This window comes from Hydra viridissima, unplaced genomic scaffold, assembly GCF_058129835.1.
Source record: "Hydra viridissima isolate aposymbiotic clone 2 unplaced genomic scaffold, HvirCarnegie_v1 scaffold_8, whole genome shotgun sequence".
In the NCBI taxonomy this organism is placed as follows: Eukaryota; Metazoa; Cnidaria; class Hydrozoa; order Anthoathecata; family Hydridae; genus Hydra; species Hydra viridissima.
The window spans coordinates 6479145-6498841 of record NW_028324307.1 but is presented as its reverse complement, the minus strand read 5'-3'; the positions used below and the strand labels follow the sequence as shown (position 1 = coordinate 6498841).

Sequence of the window (19697 nt, the reverse complement as noted above, 5' to 3'; positions counted from 1 at the left end):
AAATCATAAATCAATGCAAAAAATTATATTAGAAGTTTATAAGAACTTATATATTAAGTTTATTTATTAAAACAAACTATTTTTGGTAAAATTAAAACATTGCATATTTCGTTATTTTAATTGCAAAATCGTGGTAGTTAATAATAAAATAAAGAAGTTAATGACTTATAACTAATGACTTTAAAACAACGATGTTTGCGCAAGAACATTTAATGCGTGATGACAATAAAAACCAGGTTATTTAATAAACAAAACAGTTTTACAAACAAAACATAAGTAAACTGGTTAAGTTTAAAAAAGATGGCGAATATTAGCGTTTTTGTGTGTATTTTTTCAAAACTTCGAGATCGAGTTAGAGCCCTTTACTTTGATGAAATTTGTTGTTGAATACCTTTTTTTTTTCGTTTTAAACGACGATCTTTCAGAATCTGCAATTAAAATCTGTAAGTTCGGAGGAGGTGCGAAAGTGTATTAGCGCCCAATTTCCCAAGTTGCTAAAAGGTACATAGAATTAGAAAATTGTTATACAAAATTGCCTTTAAGAAAAACTTATCATTTTTCTGACAAAGGATTGAAAGATTCTTGCTTCGTCACAAAATATCTGTTATGTATTGTCACAAAACTAAATCTAGGTGCTGAAACCAGTTATTTTTGTCATGTGTATAAATTAAAATATTTAGAATCGTTTTATGAAGAACCATTAAATTCTAAAGACTTAGGTATATATTATATCCCCAATCTGCAAAAATATAAAAAGTGTAAAGTAATTAAACAAAGTGAGATTGAGAGAAAAGTAGCTCTATTACCAAGTGGCAGTGGTTATGTTTGCATCCCACTTTTACATGAGACAGAATATTAATGATTCAAAATATATAAACTTTGTAATTAATATTTAAGACTAAATAATTTTCAGCAATGAAAAATTATTATGTTGCTTGTTTAATTGTATTAAAATAACTTAAAAAAATCAACAATTTGATTTTTTTGATGAACACAGTGATATATTTAAGTTTTGTGTATCTTTATATCCTATTTAATGATGTTTACTTGCTTAGTGTTAAAAGATTATATATGCATTTATCTGTATATATATATATATATATCCCTTTCTCTCTCCTTTCTCTCTCTCTCCCTCTCTCTCTCCCTCTCTCTCTCTCTCTTTCTCTCTCTTTATATATATATATATATATATATATATATATATATATATATATATATATATATATATATATATATATATGTTTCTGTGTGTGTGTGTGTGTGTGCGTGTGTGTGTGTGTGTGTATAGATGTATATATATATTTACAGTAATGTCTGTCAATGTACAAAAAATAACACCAAAATGGTCAAGAGCTGTATGGAGGGAAGGAACAAAAGTTCATGAGGAAGTGGTTCTATCCAAATGGATTGATGATTCACAACAAAAGATTTTTTGGCCAGTTAAAATTAATGCTAGTCGTGCAGAAAAGGAAGAAATGGATCCTGGCCCTCACTGGAAAGTTTTTGAACTGATTAAAGTAAAGGTTTGTCATGGTATATTGTTCCTCTTTTTATGTTTAATAGTTTATGTAAAAAAAAAAAAAGATTTCAATTTTTAGCTTTTTCATTTATTACAGATTCTTTAAGCTAAAAAGCAATCAAATTAAAAGTTGCTTAAATCTTTTAGATGATGTTGAAGTTTGTAAAGGATATGATCTGACGTCAGCTTCAGATCAAGATATGGAACTTATTAAAAAGGAACAAGCCATTTTATTTAAAACAGAAAAAAAAGGTATTTATGACATGCACACTAAGGTGGTTCAAAAAACAACTTTTTCAAACGTGGTTTGCTGCTCTCAACTGCATGTGTTAAATATAAATTTCAAAAGAAGAAAAATTATAAAACAATTTCAAATGTTAAAAACTCAAGAAGCAAAAAACTCATAAACATTAACTTTTGTTGTAATTTCACCTTTTTTTTCGTACCGGGTTGACAAACAGCTCAAATGCACTTTGATGTGCATTTGAGTGGTTTTTTGAACCACCTAAATGCACACAAACATAAGTGGAAATTTTTTAATGGTAAAGTGTCATTGAATGGTAAAATGTGGTGATATAATTATTATTATATATCATTACATTTTACCATTCAATAATAATTTACTATTAAAAAATTATATATATTTTATGTATTAATAATACATTAGGGTGACCTCAAAACAAAATTTTTATATAACTATCTGTTAGGACCCCTAAAATGTGTTCTATATAATAGATTTTAAATTGTGTTATATAGAGTTTTAAACATATTTTAACAAAATTTTATTAACATTTTTAAAAAGCTAGACTCTTGACTATTTAATGGGTCACTAATATATTTTAATATAAATATTAAAAAAAAAGTTCTTTTAAAGTAAGTCAAGCTGGTACTTGTAGCAGTAAAACTTTATAAATAGTTCAAAAATAGTAATCTTATTGCATAAAATAAATTTTAAAAAATATTATTAAAAAAAACTGTTTAAAAAACCAAACTTTATATTATGTGTAAAAACATAGCTTTTATCCAATAAAATCTAAAAAAATAAGTTTTTTATGAATTCACTATTATTTATAAAATTTCGCTTTTTTCAGTACCAGGTTGACATACTTCAAAAAAACTTTTTTTTTTAAATGTTAGGGACATACTAAATAATCAAAGGTATAGCACCACCAATTACACAAAACTTTATTATATGTTCTATTTAATAGAACACATTTTTGGGATCCCAATAGATAAATATGTAAAAACCTTGCTTTGATGTCATGCTACAGAACATATATTTGTGGAAATATTATTGAAAATGCATAATTTCTACCCTCCAAATTAAGGTTTGTTAATCCATTACAGCTATTCTGTAACTTATTAGTAATAATATTATATTCTCTTTAGGCCTGCCACCTATACCTGAAAAGATAAATCAATTCAATGAAATGGATGATTGTGATTTTAACATATCCCAATCTAGTCAAAGCTTAAGATCTATTAATATACCTAAAACATCTTATAAGAATGTATCTACATGTCATGGTTCAAAATACCGATCACCTTCTAGATCTCCTATTCATTGTAACTTAAGATCTCCTTACAGACGCAATGGTGCAAATTACAATAGCCGATCCCCTTCTATGTTTCACAACTCAAGATCTTGTTACAGACAAAATAGTTTAACAGACAATAGCCAAAGTAAAAATGCTGATTGGAAAAGATCTCCAATTAGGTCAAGTTCTTCTTTATCAGAATCTCCAACTAAGACATCATCAAAACAGTCATCAAATGTTATGTTAAATAGATTTGAAGAATCGTTCAATGAAAAAGGTTTTTAATGATTTTTTTTTTTTAATTATTTTAGATAAAACATTTTTAAGTAAACTTTTTTTCCTTAAAAATGTTATGCCAAAATAAATATAAATTTTGATTTGTTTTTAATCTCTAAAAATGTTTTAATTTGAGTATTTCTTTAAATTAATGAGGTTTTAATGGTTAAGAACTTTAAAGCACATTTTACTACTACTTTTTTTTATTATTCTTATATCCATTGTGAGCAAATCAGTGTTAAATGTAATGATTTTGTCATGTTTAGGAACGTTACAGATGCTTTGCAAAAAATCAGTTATCCGATTGAGACTGGAAGTAAGTTTTTGTTCAACTTGCTAAATATCTGTTTAAAAACATTGAAATAATATTGTAAACATTGAATAAATATTGTGATAACTAATTAAGTAATATTTTACTTAAAGATGTTTAATTATTATGGTTTTATATATATATATATATATATTTAACTTGGATTAATGTTTGGACAACACAAAAATTGTACCAAATGTTATTATACAGAAAAATAATCATCTACATAATAGTAATTAAGAAAAGAAAAAAAAACTTAATAGATTTTATAAGCTTTAATAAATTCAATTATTATTTAAAATGCCAAAAACATTTTTAATAATAATTAAATTTTGTTAAAACAGCAACATATGCGTGATGCATGCTCGAGCAGAAAATCCGAATTTGCCTTAATTTTAAAAATTGGATGTTCTAAAAGTACTGTACTATTAGAACTTTCAGAAGTATTTAACACTTGATACAATAAATAGAACGTCTGGAGGTGGAAATAACTAAAACATCATAAATTTTCAATTAAAAACATATCAACTTTGTAGCTCATTCCAAACCTTTTAAGTTCAAACAATAACAATTGTCATTTTTACTTAACCCAAGCTTTATGTATCTATGTATATATATTTTCTTTATTAAGAGTTCCAAAAAGGAGTGATGAAATTCATGGCAGAAGTGAAGCTTTTCATGAATGACATGAACATATTTATGGGAAAGGAGATAAATAATCGAGTTGAAAATAAACGAGAAGAATTAAAACAACTACTTGATATAGATGAATTTTTCCAGTTTGAAGAGAAGCTTGTTGATCCCGTATTCCAGGCCAAAACAGTATTGTTTAACTTATTTTATCCCATTTTTATTATCTTATTAAATAGGAAGATCACGTTTAAAGATAAAATACTGAATAATTTGGTTAAGCCATTTTATCTATGTTTTCTATATAATCATTTTTTTAAAATTATTTTATTTCTTAAACTAAACTAATGATCATTTTTCTGGGTGTATTTTAGATTGAGCATCATAAACAAGTTGGGGGTGTTGATGGTAAAGATGCAATTCGAAGAATGATAGATTGAGTTTTTTCTGTCCAACTTCAATCGAAACTTAACATGAAAGGGACTGGTCGTAAGATTGGTATTGAAGATAAGTTTATATGGAAAGTAATAAAACGTAATTTAATTATCCAAGTAATGAAAATTTAATTAATAAAGGAATTAATAAGCTAATTAAATTGTTTTTTAATTATTTATGACGAACGGTTATGTACCCAATTTTTATGACAAAATACTATCGACTTTTTATTTCTTTTCATTCTGCGTTTGGTTAATATTTTGACTTTAAAAAATTCAAATTTATGGTGAATATAAGTTGTTTTTTTTTTAATATTTAACGTTTTAATAAATCTTGTTTTTAGAAAGCGTATTCGCCATCTTTCCACTAAGTAGAGAAGCAGAAGTTCGTGAAAAAGCGAGTGTTAAGTTAAAGAATGCTCCTGGCAGAATGCTCCTGGCAGAAAGAGCGGTGATGGACGAAAGACTCAAAATACTGAAAAATAGTTAATAACTAAAAATTATATGCATTAAATCTACTTTTGGCCATTGACTTCTTTTGAAAAAATGTAACTGTGTTTAATTTCTATTAAGAAATGAAACTTAATTATAGATTGATATTTTACCTTGTTTCTAAGTAAATACTTTTAACTGTAAACACTTTTAATAAGATATTTTATTCAGTTATAAAGACTTAAGTCATCCTCTACAGAACTACTTGAAGTCGAAGTATTCTGGCTTTGAGGTACTTTTCAGTATTCTGGCTTTTAATCTGGCTTTCATTGCAGAAAAATTTTAAACGTCTACGTAAAGACGTTTAATACATATGCAATAATGTCTAGATCATGGAGTTGATAGATATATCAACTTCATGATCTAGATATTATTGTATGTGTTTTTTTAAATATTTAAAAATACATATGCAATAATACGTCTTATACGTATTTCCGACGTTTTAAAGACAGTTTATTTTAAAGTCTAATTTTAACTTTATTTTTAAACTTTAAAATTAGTGTGTCTGTAAAACGTCGGAAAAACGTATAAAAGACGTTTAAAAGCGCATTTTTGAAAAGTCTAAAAGGCGCATTTGTGGACCGCTAGATCATAGGGCTGAAAGACGTCTTTAAAAACATGACTAAAAGACGCCTTAACAAAGACGTTGAAAAGATGTTTTTGAAGAGATGTCTTAATGACGTCTTTATAAAGACGTCTTTTAGCCTTATGATCTAGACGTCTACAAATGCGCCTTTCAGACCTCTTAAGAGACATCTTTTAAAGGTCTTCTAGACGTCTTTGTGTTTACTGGGAAATTACTCAAATAATGTTAAATAATTGGTAAATTATTTTACCTCCGCATACTTTATTGTTTATCAGAGAGTATGACATCGTTAAATAATCAAATGCCTAGTGAATATGCTCGTCAACCTCGATCTTTAGAGTATTTAAAACGATGGAGAGCAACTGAATTCAGGGAATTTCTTCTATATAGTGGTCTTATTGTTCTTCGAAGAGTTGTAAAAAAAGAAGTCTACACCCATTTCATTTGTCTTTCAATAGCTTTTGGTATTATTCTGAGCTCAAATACTGAGTATCGAAATTCTCTGTTGGAATATGCTCATCATTTGCTTGTATACTTTGTTTCTACAGCAAAAAAAACTTATGTTAATAAATTTAATACATATAATGCTCATAATCTAATTCATCTCCAAGATGATGTAGCTAGTTATCAATTACCACTTGATTCAATTTCTGGATTTGCTTTTGAAAATCACCTCCAAATCTTAAAGAAACTTGTTCGTAATGCCGCAAATCCTGTAAGTCAAATAATCAAGCAAACACATGAGTTGGAAAGTTGCGGAGCTAGATATTCTGAAAAAAGTTTGTACACCAAAATAAGTATAAAGCATAAAGATAGCTGATTTTTACTGAAGTGTGGCAATTATGCTAATATAAAAGAAATAAAAGACAACAATATTTATATATGTGAGACTTACAGAAAAGAGCATGGAAAGTTTCTTTCTTGAACCCTGTGATTCCAAGTATTTCACTATTGCACTTCTAAAGGAAAGATCACTTAATCCTACTCGTAAACCGATTGAAAGAGATGACATTTTGTGTAAAGTTGTTGTTATGCCATATGGTGATCATGGTATAGTGTTTATTCCTCTTGTTCATGATGTCAACTAGAAATAAAATATATATATTTGTTTTCCTTTTCTTTTTGTTAGGAACTGTATTACATGACTAATTTTAGTTTTAGTAAAATCTGTTTTTTTTCTCCTAATTTTTCAATAAAAAAATTAATTGATAAACCTTTTTTGAAATGCTTAAAGAGTAACACCGGAAAAAAAAAGTTTATTTAATTATCTTCAAATTTAAATAAAACTGACTTTTGCAAAAATTGTATTTTAGTCTCTCTTTTGATCGAAAAATAACTTTGTATAATTAAGATTTTATTAACTAATTTAGTTTTTGCAATAGCAGATAAAATTTATTACCTAATAATGTTTTATGCTCGTGGTGTTTGGATGGATGATGGTATTGAAACAGAAGGTGTTGTTCCATGTAACTGGATAATTATTAATAAATTGTATTGGCTCAATGGTGTATCTGTAATAAGACATTTCAACTCTTAAGAAAGCCGGTGCAGTATGAGATTTTTACTCCCACTTTTTTACTCTCCAGTAAAAATCTAATATGAAATTTTTACCGCGGAGTAAAAAACGTGTATGAGATTTTTACTCTCTTTATGAGATTTTTACTCTCATATTAATATTAACGAAATTACAAATAAACAAGACATGCACGCCATATTTGCTGATATATTTAATTATTTAAAATATAAAACGTATCCAAAAGAAGTTTTAAATAAAGGTGATAAAGCCATTTTTAGAAGACAAACAAAGCCATTTATAGTTCATAATAATGAGCTATATCATTTAAATAAGGCTGCAAAGGTATTCTATTATTTCAAAATGTTTTAAACAATTTGGTCATTTTTATTTTGTTATAACTAGAACCAAGTTACCAGATAAACACGAAACTTTACAACGAGATAAACACTAAAAAACTTTGTAGTTTTTGTTCTCATTATATTTATGGTTTATAGTTTTTTTTTAGAGAAAAGTTATTTGGAGCAGAGATGAACAACAAAACATAATAAAGCTTGTTCATGAAGGAAACGATGTCTCTGTTGAGTCCAAAGCTTTATTTGGTCATACAGGTATTAAAAACACTACACATCACATTCAAAGTAGATTTTTTTGGTATGCAATGACAAAAGATATTATAACCTATGTTTCCGAATGTGACCAGTGTCAAAAGTCGAGAAACAGGAAACTTCAGTCAAAACCATTGCTACAAAATGTTTTAATTCCAAAAGGAAATATGAAGCAAGTGGGAATTGATTTAAGACAACTACCAGAAGTTAATTGCTATAAATATCTGGTCGTGTTAGTCGACTAATTCATGGGTTGAAGCAGAAACACTTACTGATAAAACTGCTAGAACTTTGGCTTTTTTTTGTATAAACAGATATGTCGACATGGTTGTTTTGAAATTCAAATAAATGACCAGGGTCGTGAGTTTGTAAATGAAATATCTAAAGAACTTTACTCAAAAACAGGAAGAATTCAAAGAATTACGAGTGCATATCATCCTCAAGCAAATGGATTAGTAGAGCAACAGAATCAAACAATTAAACGTACATTAGTAAATGTGCTGGATGAGGTTGCTCTGGAATGGCCATACATTATTAATAGTGTTTTGTTTTCATTGAGAGTTTGAAAACATAAATCTACTGGGTTTTCACCATATTTATTGCTTTACCAAAGGGAAGCAGTCCTTCCTATTGATTTAGATTGCAATTTAATTGATTTTAATGATAATAACGCTCTTAGAAATGATGATTCCACCAACAAAAAAATAACTTCAGAAACCTTTCATGCAATGAATAAAATGAAGAATGAACTTTTTGATGAAGCCTATCAAAATATAGAAAAATCTCAAAAAAGGCAAAAACTTTATTATCACAGGTGATTTGCTCCAAATTTTGAAATTAGCATAAATAAAAAAATGTTGCTAAGAAATAGTAGACGTGATGATAGAAAAGGCGCGAAACTTGTAAAGCCTTGGACTGGACCATACATTGTAACATCCATTTCAAGCACAAATAACTGTACCTTGAAAAATCTAAAGGATCTAGTTTTAAAAACAAAGTACAACTTCACAAAGTTATATTTACATAATGAAAAAATAACTGATGGTAAACAAGAAACCACATTCAATCAAACGATTATGCAACTTTCTATTGATAAGAATGGAAAATATGCAATTATTGAAATGAGAACTTCTATTTAGCTACAGAAATTCGTCGTTTTTTATATTAACGATTTTTATCCAACAATTAGTGAAGAACTGTTGAGAATAGTGATGTCCTTTGCTGAGAAATTCGTTTGTATTACAGCTGAAGAAAAAAGAATAGTATACCACTCTAGAAAATCTCTTCTGTTTCATAGAAATGATGATGAAAAAAGGATGCGGTTTATTTGATGTAACAATGGGGGCATTTGACGGGGCTGAAGTTTGCGAATTAGTGGGGCTATTTCTGTTAGATAAGCTATCATCCGTTTATAATAAAAATTTTATAGGTATTTACAGAGACGATGGTTTGGCGGTTTTTGAAAATCTAAGTGGCCCAGAATTGGAAAAAGTCAAGAAAACAATCACAAAAATGTTTAAAGAATATGGATTAAACATTACCATTAAATGCAATCTTAAAATCGTTAACTACCTAGATATTACTTTGAACTTAAACGATTCTACTTACCAACCCTATAGCAAGCCAGGGAATCAAATAAACTATATTCATAAGGAATCAAACCATCCTCCGAATATTATTAAGCAAATACCCATTTCATTGGAACGCAGATTATCAAGACTTTCATCCAGTGAAAAAATATTCGGCAAAGCTATTAAGTGTTATGAGGAGGCATTAAATAAAGCAGGATATAGTCATAAATTAAAATATAACAATACTCCTAATAATAATACCAGAAAGAAGTATAATCGAAAGCGTAACATTATATGGTTCAACCCACCATTTAGCAAAAATGTGATCACAAAAGTTGGCAAATCATTTCTTAATTTGGTAGACAAACATTTTCCATCTAAGCATATTTTGAACAAAATATTCAATAGAAACACTTTGAAAGTCAGTTACAGCTGCATGCCGAATTTAAAATCTATAATAAACTGGCATAACCAAAAAATCATCGAAGATATTGAAGATGAAAATAAGAAATCCTGCAATTGTATCAACAGGTTGCATTGTCCACTAAATCAACTTTGCCTAACAGAAAACATGCTTTACAAAGCTGTTATTTCTTCAGACCTTCCGAACTATTTAGATAAAATATATATTGGCATAAGTGAACCGCCTTTTAAATTACGTTATGCAAACCACATTAAGTCGTTCAATACTGTAAAATACAAAAACGACACCGAACTATCCAAGGAAGTGTGGCGCATAAAAGAAAAAAACGGAAAACCTTTTATTAAATGGAGTATAATCAGGAAATGCCAACCTTATCAACCAAGCACAAGAAGATGCGCTCTATGTTTAAATGAAAAAACTGAAATTGCCATCTATAGAGGCGCAAATTTATTAAATAAAAAGCAAGAGCTGGTTAGTAAGTGTAGGCATATGAATAAATACATGCTTGCGTCATTTGACAGTAAAGACTAATTTGAAGCCATTAATAAGAACAATTCTTTTTTAACGACATTTTTAACGGTTTTTTCGTTTTTCTTTAATGTTCTCTTTTTGTAACGTTTTTTTCATTATGTATTTTGGCTGATGATTGCCGGCACGCCGGTAAGAAACTTTAAGTATCAACAAAGTTGTCATCCTTTGCTGTATCTTCTATATATATATATATATATATATATATATATATATATATATATATATATATATATATATATATATATATATATATATATATATATATAGTATTGGACAAAACATTTGCAACCAACATCGAACAATGCGATGAATAAAACTTGAAGAACTTTGTCTCTAAACAGTTACATAGTTATTTCTCTAAATTGAAAAAATGGAGCACTTTTATATAAAGAAACTAAATTAGCATTACTTGGTTGCAAATGTTTTGTCCAATACTGCATGTATATATATATATATATATATATATAGAGAGAGATTTTGACAGTGCCAAAGTTCCTTGAATAATTTAAACTTAATTGCTTTAATTTCTAGGACCTAACAAATAAATTATAATAATTTCTTTGTTAATATTTTCTTTCCGAGATATGAAATATAATAGGCGGTGTGAATAAAAATGAGCAATTGCTTTTGCTATGTGTTTTAGGAGCAATTACTTTTACGTAAAGTGGAGCAATTGCTCCAAAAACACATAGCAAAAGCAATTGCTCATTTTTATTCACAACGCCTAATCTAATAATCAATACTCCTAGCATTTGTGACCGTATTTATGGTAAGGTATGGGTTTTATCGCACTATTTTCCATAACAACTTGAATATCGTTTTTTCAAGGTTGTCAAAGGGAAAAAAACTCATTTAATATCAAGTTTAAATTTAAAGTTTAAAACAAATTTATTTATGTTATGTAAGTTTAAAACAAATTTATCACTATCGGGAATAGAATATAAATTTTACAGATACCTGCGTACTTAATCCGTTTTAATTAAAATAATAAAACAATTTTTACTTCCATTATGATTTTAATTCCTTATATTGAAATGTAGGAAATAAATCATTTTTAAAAAGTTGTTTGCTACTATATGTAACTTAAAATTTTAGTTAACAATAAAAATATTATTAAAAGTTTAACTTTTAAAAGCGCTATATAAACATAACGGTAAAAACATCTAAAGGGAGTAAAAATGTCATTAAGAGAGTAAAAGTCTCATACGCGTTTTTTACTCCGCGGTAAAAATTTCATATCAGATTTTTACTGGGGAGTAAAAAAAAGTGGGAGTAGGAGGTTGGTAGTTTATTATTTTCTTGAAAATTAATTTTAATATAATCTCTGTATAAACACAAAACCACAAATAACTTGTAAGTTAGCTGAGAAGAATTAAAATAATTAACCTTCAACTTTATTCTTTGTAAATTCTGAACTAAAAGGTGCAGAGTTTTTACAATTACTATTTTTCATTAACTTCTAGATGAACAAACATTTCATGATTATGAGTTCATAACAACACAGGAGGAAAAAAGTGCTTCCGAAGAATCCTTGCAAGGCAGTTGTAATGAAGAAGACAATAGTATGTTATAAATAATATGTGAAAACTTAACTTTTCAATGTTTTATTGTTATTAAAAATATTATTTATATTATATCTTATTTATATTATATATTAAATGTTAAATTGTTAAAAAGCTATATTTACAATAATAAAGGGTAGCTTCAAAATATTTAAAATAGCTGTCACAAATTATTTTGCAACTGGTTTTGGTACATTTTTTTAGTTGTTGTAACCAAATTTCTAAATGTTGTGTCTCCACAATTAACTCTAAAATCTAAACCCCAACCATCAACAATAAAAATATCCTGTAGCATTAAAAAATTAGGAATGAAAAAAATCAATGCAAAGTGATAGAAGTGTGTCACCAAGCTTAAAAAGCATGAGGAAGATTGCAATTCCATGTAAGTAATCAAACAGTTTTTTTTTTTTCATAGATTTTTCAATTTTTAAAAACTCCTTATTGTTCTTTTATGACATTCAATTTTAACTACCTCTATTATAATTATCCTGAGCATGCAATTATATAAATTCTTTCTTTGAGTTTTGTTGTTGGTGCTGTTGTTCTTTATTTATTATCTTTGTTATAAATACAATCTTTTATACTTCTTAAATTGTTTGCTTTTATAAATCAATAATAAAACTCTCTGCATCAAACGATAAGTTATTTTGTATACTTTATTAGATTCTTTTTATTTAATATCCTTAGCACGGAAACTAAATCAAATCACACACCCAGAGATGAAACGTAGACATGGGTATAACTATCCCTTAACAAATGAGAGTAAGTTTTATATTTTTTAATTATTTAAAATATAACATTAGTGGCAGTGTTAAACAAAATATATGAAGCAACATTTTTTTACTTAAGGAAGTAATATGAATTCATTGACAATTTAGTTGAACTTGAACTCGAATTAATGCTTTCGTTAGAATATCATCTTTATTTTATATATAATAAAAATTTAGTAACTAGATATACCTAATGTTTGTAATCATAACATTTTACTTCTTTTTTTTTTTTTTTCTTTCTTTGCTTTTTTCATCTTCACACTAGTCAGCCAATCTTTTGAATTCTTTTTAGTATTTCAAATAACCTTGATTAATCTTTTAACACAAATTTCAAACAAACTTTAAGATGTCACAAATTGTGATTGTAGAAGCTTAACTCAAACACAGATGCCATCAAATGATGAAATCTTCAAATTTTGTCATATTAATTCTATGGAAGAACTTCATAAGTTAAATAGCCATTTAAATGATGATGCAAGTTTTACTTCTTTTGTAAGTAATATTGATTTTTAAGTTTACAAATGTAATATTATACTAGCAAAAAAGCAACCCGTAATACGGGTTATGGTCGGTCTGGTAATTTATAGTGGCTGTTTTCCACAATTTAAAGTTGCAAAACCATAACTATTACCCTTTTAGAAAAACGCCTTTAAATTAAAAAATATGCGGAGGTAAATTATTTTACCAATTATTTAACATTATTTCAGTAATTTACAACTGAAATAGGTCATATCAATGTAAGGCAGAACCATTTTCCTCGACATTGTTAAGTTCAAAACAATACGTTTTTAGTTACTGACACAAAATAATATTACTTCCTCACGCTTAAAATTGACGAAAAAGTAAAGCTAAATTCGTGTTATATTTTTATAACGTGAACTTAAATTAATAAGATTAATAAAAAGCAAAAGTAAATTTTACATGAATTAATAATTCTTTGGCATCCCCTTGATACAAGTTTCTTTAACAAAGGAAATTGTCGTTACATGCACACAACTAAATAAATTTATTCAAAATATCTGACCATTTGACTATTGCTATTTATGGCACTAATCTGACCATTTTTATATATGGCGTCTTTGTTTCAATAATTTTTAGTAAACCGTTATTTGCTACCATTTATTAAAAATTCCTTTTGTTACTCGAAATTTAATTCTCTTTAATAATTTGACAATAACAAAGGACCTCCCTTCACCGTTTTTGCCTTAATGGTGGTAAGGAGAATACATTTATCTTTATTAAGAGTTATCAAGTTTTTGATGAAGACCTTCTACCAGAATAATAAAATGTAAAACAATGATTTACATGTATAACAATTTTTTCTTTTTAATATATATAAGAATTTTTTCTTTCTCAAAAGTGTTGCAAATGCAAACTAAGATAATTTATTAGTTTAACACCTTATAAAATTTAAGTAACTCGATATTTGACAAATACGCTAAACTACAATTATAACCCCCCGTTTAAAAAGATCCCCAAAGTTACGTAAAACAAATAATTAGAAATAAAATAGAGATTTTTAAAAATTGAACTAATTGCATATATTTATATCATTTTAACTGACAAAAATTTATAATAAAAGGTAATCAGGTTTTTTTTATAAATCGTATAAATGCGTCAATCGTAAAGGGGACGTCCATAAAGTACGTACGCAGTAAAACCAATGCTTTTGGACCCCCCCTCCCCCCTTGTACGCACTTGTACGCTTTTAACACCCCCTCCCCCTCTGCGTACGTACGCGTTATTTATTAAAAAAGTATGACCTCCCCCCTCCCCCCCCCCCAAAAAAAGTTATCAAATCATTAAATACAAAAAAGATCAATTTAGCTATTTATATTTCCATAAATGGTGACTTAAATAAATTGAAAATGTTATGGAAAACAGGCATGAACTCTGCTTCTAATCTTTCATTAGTAATCTCCTTACTGACCTCTTCACTTTCACTTAAATCACTCTCCATATCATTCTTTATTTTTTGTTTTTTATGTGCTTTCTTGTGCCGTTTCATTGCTGCCTCGCTCGGCCAGTATTTATTGCATTTGTCGCAAATTCCGTTTAAAAGCTTTTTTTCCAATGAAGGACAATACAGATCAAATGGTATAATTTTGTACTTTAAGCCTTCTGTAGGTATATCTTGTAGCAAAAGCCTATGCATCAGAGGTGCCAAGTTTGAATGGTTTGATATGTTTTTAAAATATCGAGACGGTTCCATCGCTTTGTAACCATTCTCGCAGTACTCGTAGATGGCCGGAAATGGAATGAAACGTTGGGGGATGGTATTCAGCCAATTTGTTTCAAACGATGAACAACATAACTTGTCCTGGCATTTCACAGTTTGTAGACAGTATCGCGATTGCTGGCAATGTTTCTCTACCCAAATAGGATCAGGATTCGGGGGTTTATATGCTTTTTCAACTGGTACTGCCCGGCAATTAACAAGGTAACCGTCGATGACGGTTTTCTCCCAAACTTGGGATAAAACGTCAGCCGCTTTTTGAAAATTTTCTACCTCCAGTTCTTGGTTGATTGTCTTCCCAGAAGAATCAAGGTGATCGCCAAAATAATCATGGGGAAGAACTATTCCAGCCAAATCACGAGAAAGAGGTGCCATTCTTCTTTCAATGGGGTTGAAGGCTGAAAGCCCAGCTGCATTCACACCGTGAAGCAAGACATCTAAATCCAGCAAGCGGAAGAGATCAACAGCAGCTGCTAACGTTTTAGGGAAGCGTGGTGCCTCATCTTGAGCTCCATCAGACGTAAACCAATTATGTTAATGGTGAGCTCCACCATTAACATAATTGGTTTACGTCTAACCAACTTGTTTTCAAAAAGCTTCCTAACATCAAAAGCATGTGTAAAAGCATTCGATTTATCGTGTTTCCCACTTCTTATGCGTATGAAGTGTCTCCACTGTAGGATACATTTCCATTATTGTTAACTTCGCATATGCCATACACCGATGGGATTAACTTGTGCTGTGGGCCAACGACAAAGTCATGATCCATAAGTTTGACCTTGTATTCCATATGCATCAGCAACGGCGCTTGAAGGCTTGCAGCAGTAAGACCCAACGGTATCCTGGCTTTATCATCATTGGACATGAAAAGCACAGCTTTTGGTCCAAACAATTTGCAAACTTCAAACATGTCATCAATAAAAGATTTGGAAAACATTCTACCATCATTTCTTTTTCGCAGTGAATTTTCTGGACGTAGTAGCTTCACAGGAACTGTTTTTACATGCTTTTTTCCTTCATGAGTGTTTTCACGTCGTGGTAAAAGACGAAGGTACAAACCACTTCTACTCAAGTTGAAGCCTATTTTCGTCAGCTCTTTCTGAAGATCATCCAAAGTGGAGACACTGCGAAGACATTCTGTTCTTCGACGCTCATCTGCTGCTGATGAATTTTGCACAGTTTTTATGATTGTTGATAAAAGTTCTGGTTGATCAATTTCGAGCCGTGGTCCTCCGGGATGGTTTCGCATAAACTGTTTCAAAGCAATTGATACTTCAGGGTTGTTTTGACAAACTGTTTCGATGCCCTCTTTAAGTTTTTGCCTCCGTTTTCTTTGTCGTGCCGATTCACGAATCAATCTGAAAACAAAATATTACACAAATCTTTGATTCCGTTATAAAACCTTCTATACTTAAGGTTTCCTGGATTCTGCGAACTTTGTAAATCCTCAATTAGAAGTTCTTATTGACAATTTGAAAAACAAAATTTTGAAAGTTACCGCCTGCTTAAAAGTTTGGTTTTTATGGCCAAGACGTCTGACTATACTTCTTAGCTCTATTCGATATATCTCTTAACATTAACAATCCAAGTTTGTTTTTTCTCTTCTTATGCTTTCTTTCACATTGTCTAATTGTTTCCTCGTTACAGTAGACAAACCAGAATCGCGTAAGATTATCAAGGATGAAAGCTGTGATTCAAGATCTGAGATTTTCTTCCGACTTTTAACTTGCGCCGGATTTGCTCTTTCCTTCTCGTTTGATGTTAAATCTAAATTAGGAAATTATCAAAAATAAACTATTATAAATTCTTGATAGTTATAGAGATTGGATGTAGAGAAAATTGTCAAGTTGTCCAATTATGATGAATAAAACTATGCAATTGCAATATAGTCGTACAATGTAGTTTAATTACCAATTCGGTTGAATTCAATATATAGAAAATCACGAGAGAAAAAGTTTGTAAATTATTACAAAAAATGGCTTACTAAGTTCAATCCCTTTAGGTTCTGTCGTAGTTGCGTTCGGATTACTTTGTATTTTATTTGACGAAGACGGCACTGGAGGGATATCTTTTTTCTTTTTGATTGGCGGTGATAAAGCATTTCCTCAGAATGACATGATTGATCCTTTTGACTTTGTTGCTTTCACTTTTAATTCGTTTACTTTTTTTTCATACAAAGACTGATCATATTTTACTATTTTTCACAACTCCTGTGCGTGCTGATACTGCTTTTGTTTTTCAAGTGTTGAATATGCTTTCTTATATAACTCAAGGAGTTGAAGATACTTTTCCTCGTTCCCAACAAATTCGTTCGACATCTTGGGAGTAAGCAGTTTTTTTTTGTTGCAACGTTTTCAATTATTCGATTAGAAAGATAAAAGTTTTTGTTTATTTGGAAATAAACGATTTCATCATAAGATTCAGTGTCGTTAAAGCGAAGAACGTAAAAAAATAACCCGAGTCAAACTAATTGCAGTTACATTTCGCAATGAAAGGTGTTGGTCTCTAGTAGCATTCAAATTGTTGTTTTTAAAAATATTTGTTTTTTATAATCAGAAAAAACACATTTAAACTTTAATAATAATTTGAAGTAGTACATTGTTAATAAAAAGTTAATAATAAAATATTAATTTAAAATAATAAAAAATTAACTTGTTGTAACGTTTTAATTGAAAAGATAAAAACCAGGTTGCGTAATTTAAAAAAAAGATTTTTTATATTCGAAAAGTTTGTTGCTTTTTATGCAGATCAAGTTTTAAAAATAATTTCTGAGAAAGATAGTCAAACCGCTACGTACTCGCTGTCTTGAACACTCCCTCTCCCCTTGTACGCATTTGTACGTTTTTTGGAAACCCCCCCTCCCCCAATACCTGCGTACGTACTTTATGGATGCCCCCAAATCTTAAAGAAAAAAAAAAGGAATTATATTACCATAACAAAAAAAACAACCAAAAAACCAAAAAAAAAACCAAAAGAAAAAAAAAAAAAAAACACCACATAAAAACTGAAAATCGATTTACCTATTTATAGTAACCTATTTTGACATGGCAGTTAATATAAACATTTATCAAAAATTTAACTATAAAATCTATTTGGAAGTACAAAAGGATGAACAATACTAATATATATATATATATATATATATATATATATATATATATATATATATATATATATATAAACAAAAAACAAATTAAGATATAAATTGCATTTTTAGCATAATGTTGTCTAGGCTTTAAGTAAATAAATAAAAGCAGTAAGTTTCAATAATGTAACTACCTATTATTCATTTTTAACAATAGACACCAACATGAAGGTGTTTATTGTTAAAAATGAATTTGAACACAAAACATCACAACAATAACACATAACAATAGAATATTTACACTCTTGATCCTTAAAATCCAGCGAAAATAACAAACCAAATTAAAATATGAAAGTCAAAATTAGAAAACCAATTTAATGTTAACTATATATTTATCTTTTTACTAAACATATAACTACATAAGTATATTTGTTTTTATATTCAATATTTGTTATTCAATTACTTCAAATTTAGGACTTTAAAACACCCTAGATTTAAAGATCACGGTTGCATACTCTCTCATACACATTAGGCTAAACATTAACAGACATTTTGTTTCCAGAATAACTAAAAAAGCCACACAACACAACCTAGCTCTAAAGCAGTAACACTGCCTGGCACTAAATGCTGCCAAGTCACACCTCTGCTATAAGTACACCGCTTGGCTGGCAAGATTATCAATCTTGCTCAACATAATGCCAAGTCACACCACTTTGAAAACATGGAAACAACATAATTTAAACATATATACAACTATAATTAAATATGGTGGTATATAATACATATACACGCATTTTATAACAATATTAAATGACAAATATATTTATCAAAAACTATAATATATATATATATATATATATATATATATATATATATATATATATATATATATATATATATATATATATATATATATATATATATATATATATATATATTAAAATAATAAATAAATTTACACAAACAAAATGTGCTCACAACTTACGAACAGTAAATTTGCTAAATAAAAATCTTAAGACTATAAATTAATAAATTAGAAAATATAACATTATTTGTGTAACACTTTTCAACTACCACACCTTGAATGAGATGTATATTAATTTTGAAAAACAAACTATTAAATGCTCTCATTCTTGAACATGCAACATATTGTTGACCATGAGAGAAACTTGGTTTTTTTGAGATATACCCCAACTCTATTAAATGTTTGACTTTTACCAATTGTCATTTAATAAGCCAATCTGACAGGAAACTCACGACGTTTCAGAACAAAAGGTATATTAGAACCTGATGGAGCCAACTGAATTCGAGGAACAAAAACCTGTTTACCACCAGAAACACCTGTCAAATCTCTGCATAATATAATTATTTTGAAGAGCACAAACTTTCATTCGAGTACCATTGCATAAGCCAGCTTTGAGATCTAAATATCTAAGTAGCATTATTACACAACCAATTTTCAATTTAAACAATGAGGTGGCATACCTGAAGGAGTTAAACTATTCAAACACTCAACAGGAAAGTCATTTCTTTCATTAAGGTCATCAGTATCAATTTGATCAGCACTTAAATAAATTTTGACCTCACCTGGCAGACATTCAAGCACTTCTTC

General features: G+C 28.7%; 2 pseudogenes across 1 annotated transcript; one reads left to right on the top strand and one right to left on the bottom strand.

The window, feature by feature from the left end:
- Positions 1-1310: 1310 nt before the first annotated feature.
- LOC149884761 (uncharacterized) lies at positions 1311-5193 on the top strand (annotated as a pseudogene). Its single transcript, XR_016455165.1, has 7 exons — positions 1311-1533; positions 1667-1771; positions 2909-3334; positions 3599-3649; positions 4275-4465; positions 4648-4807; positions 5052-5193. The product of XR_016455165.1 is annotated as an uncharacterized LOC149884761 (transcript).
- Positions 5194-14595: 9402 nt separating this feature from the next.
- LOC149884760 (uncharacterized) lies at positions 14596-17423 on the bottom strand (annotated as a pseudogene).
- Positions 17424-19697: the final 2274 nt, after the last annotated feature.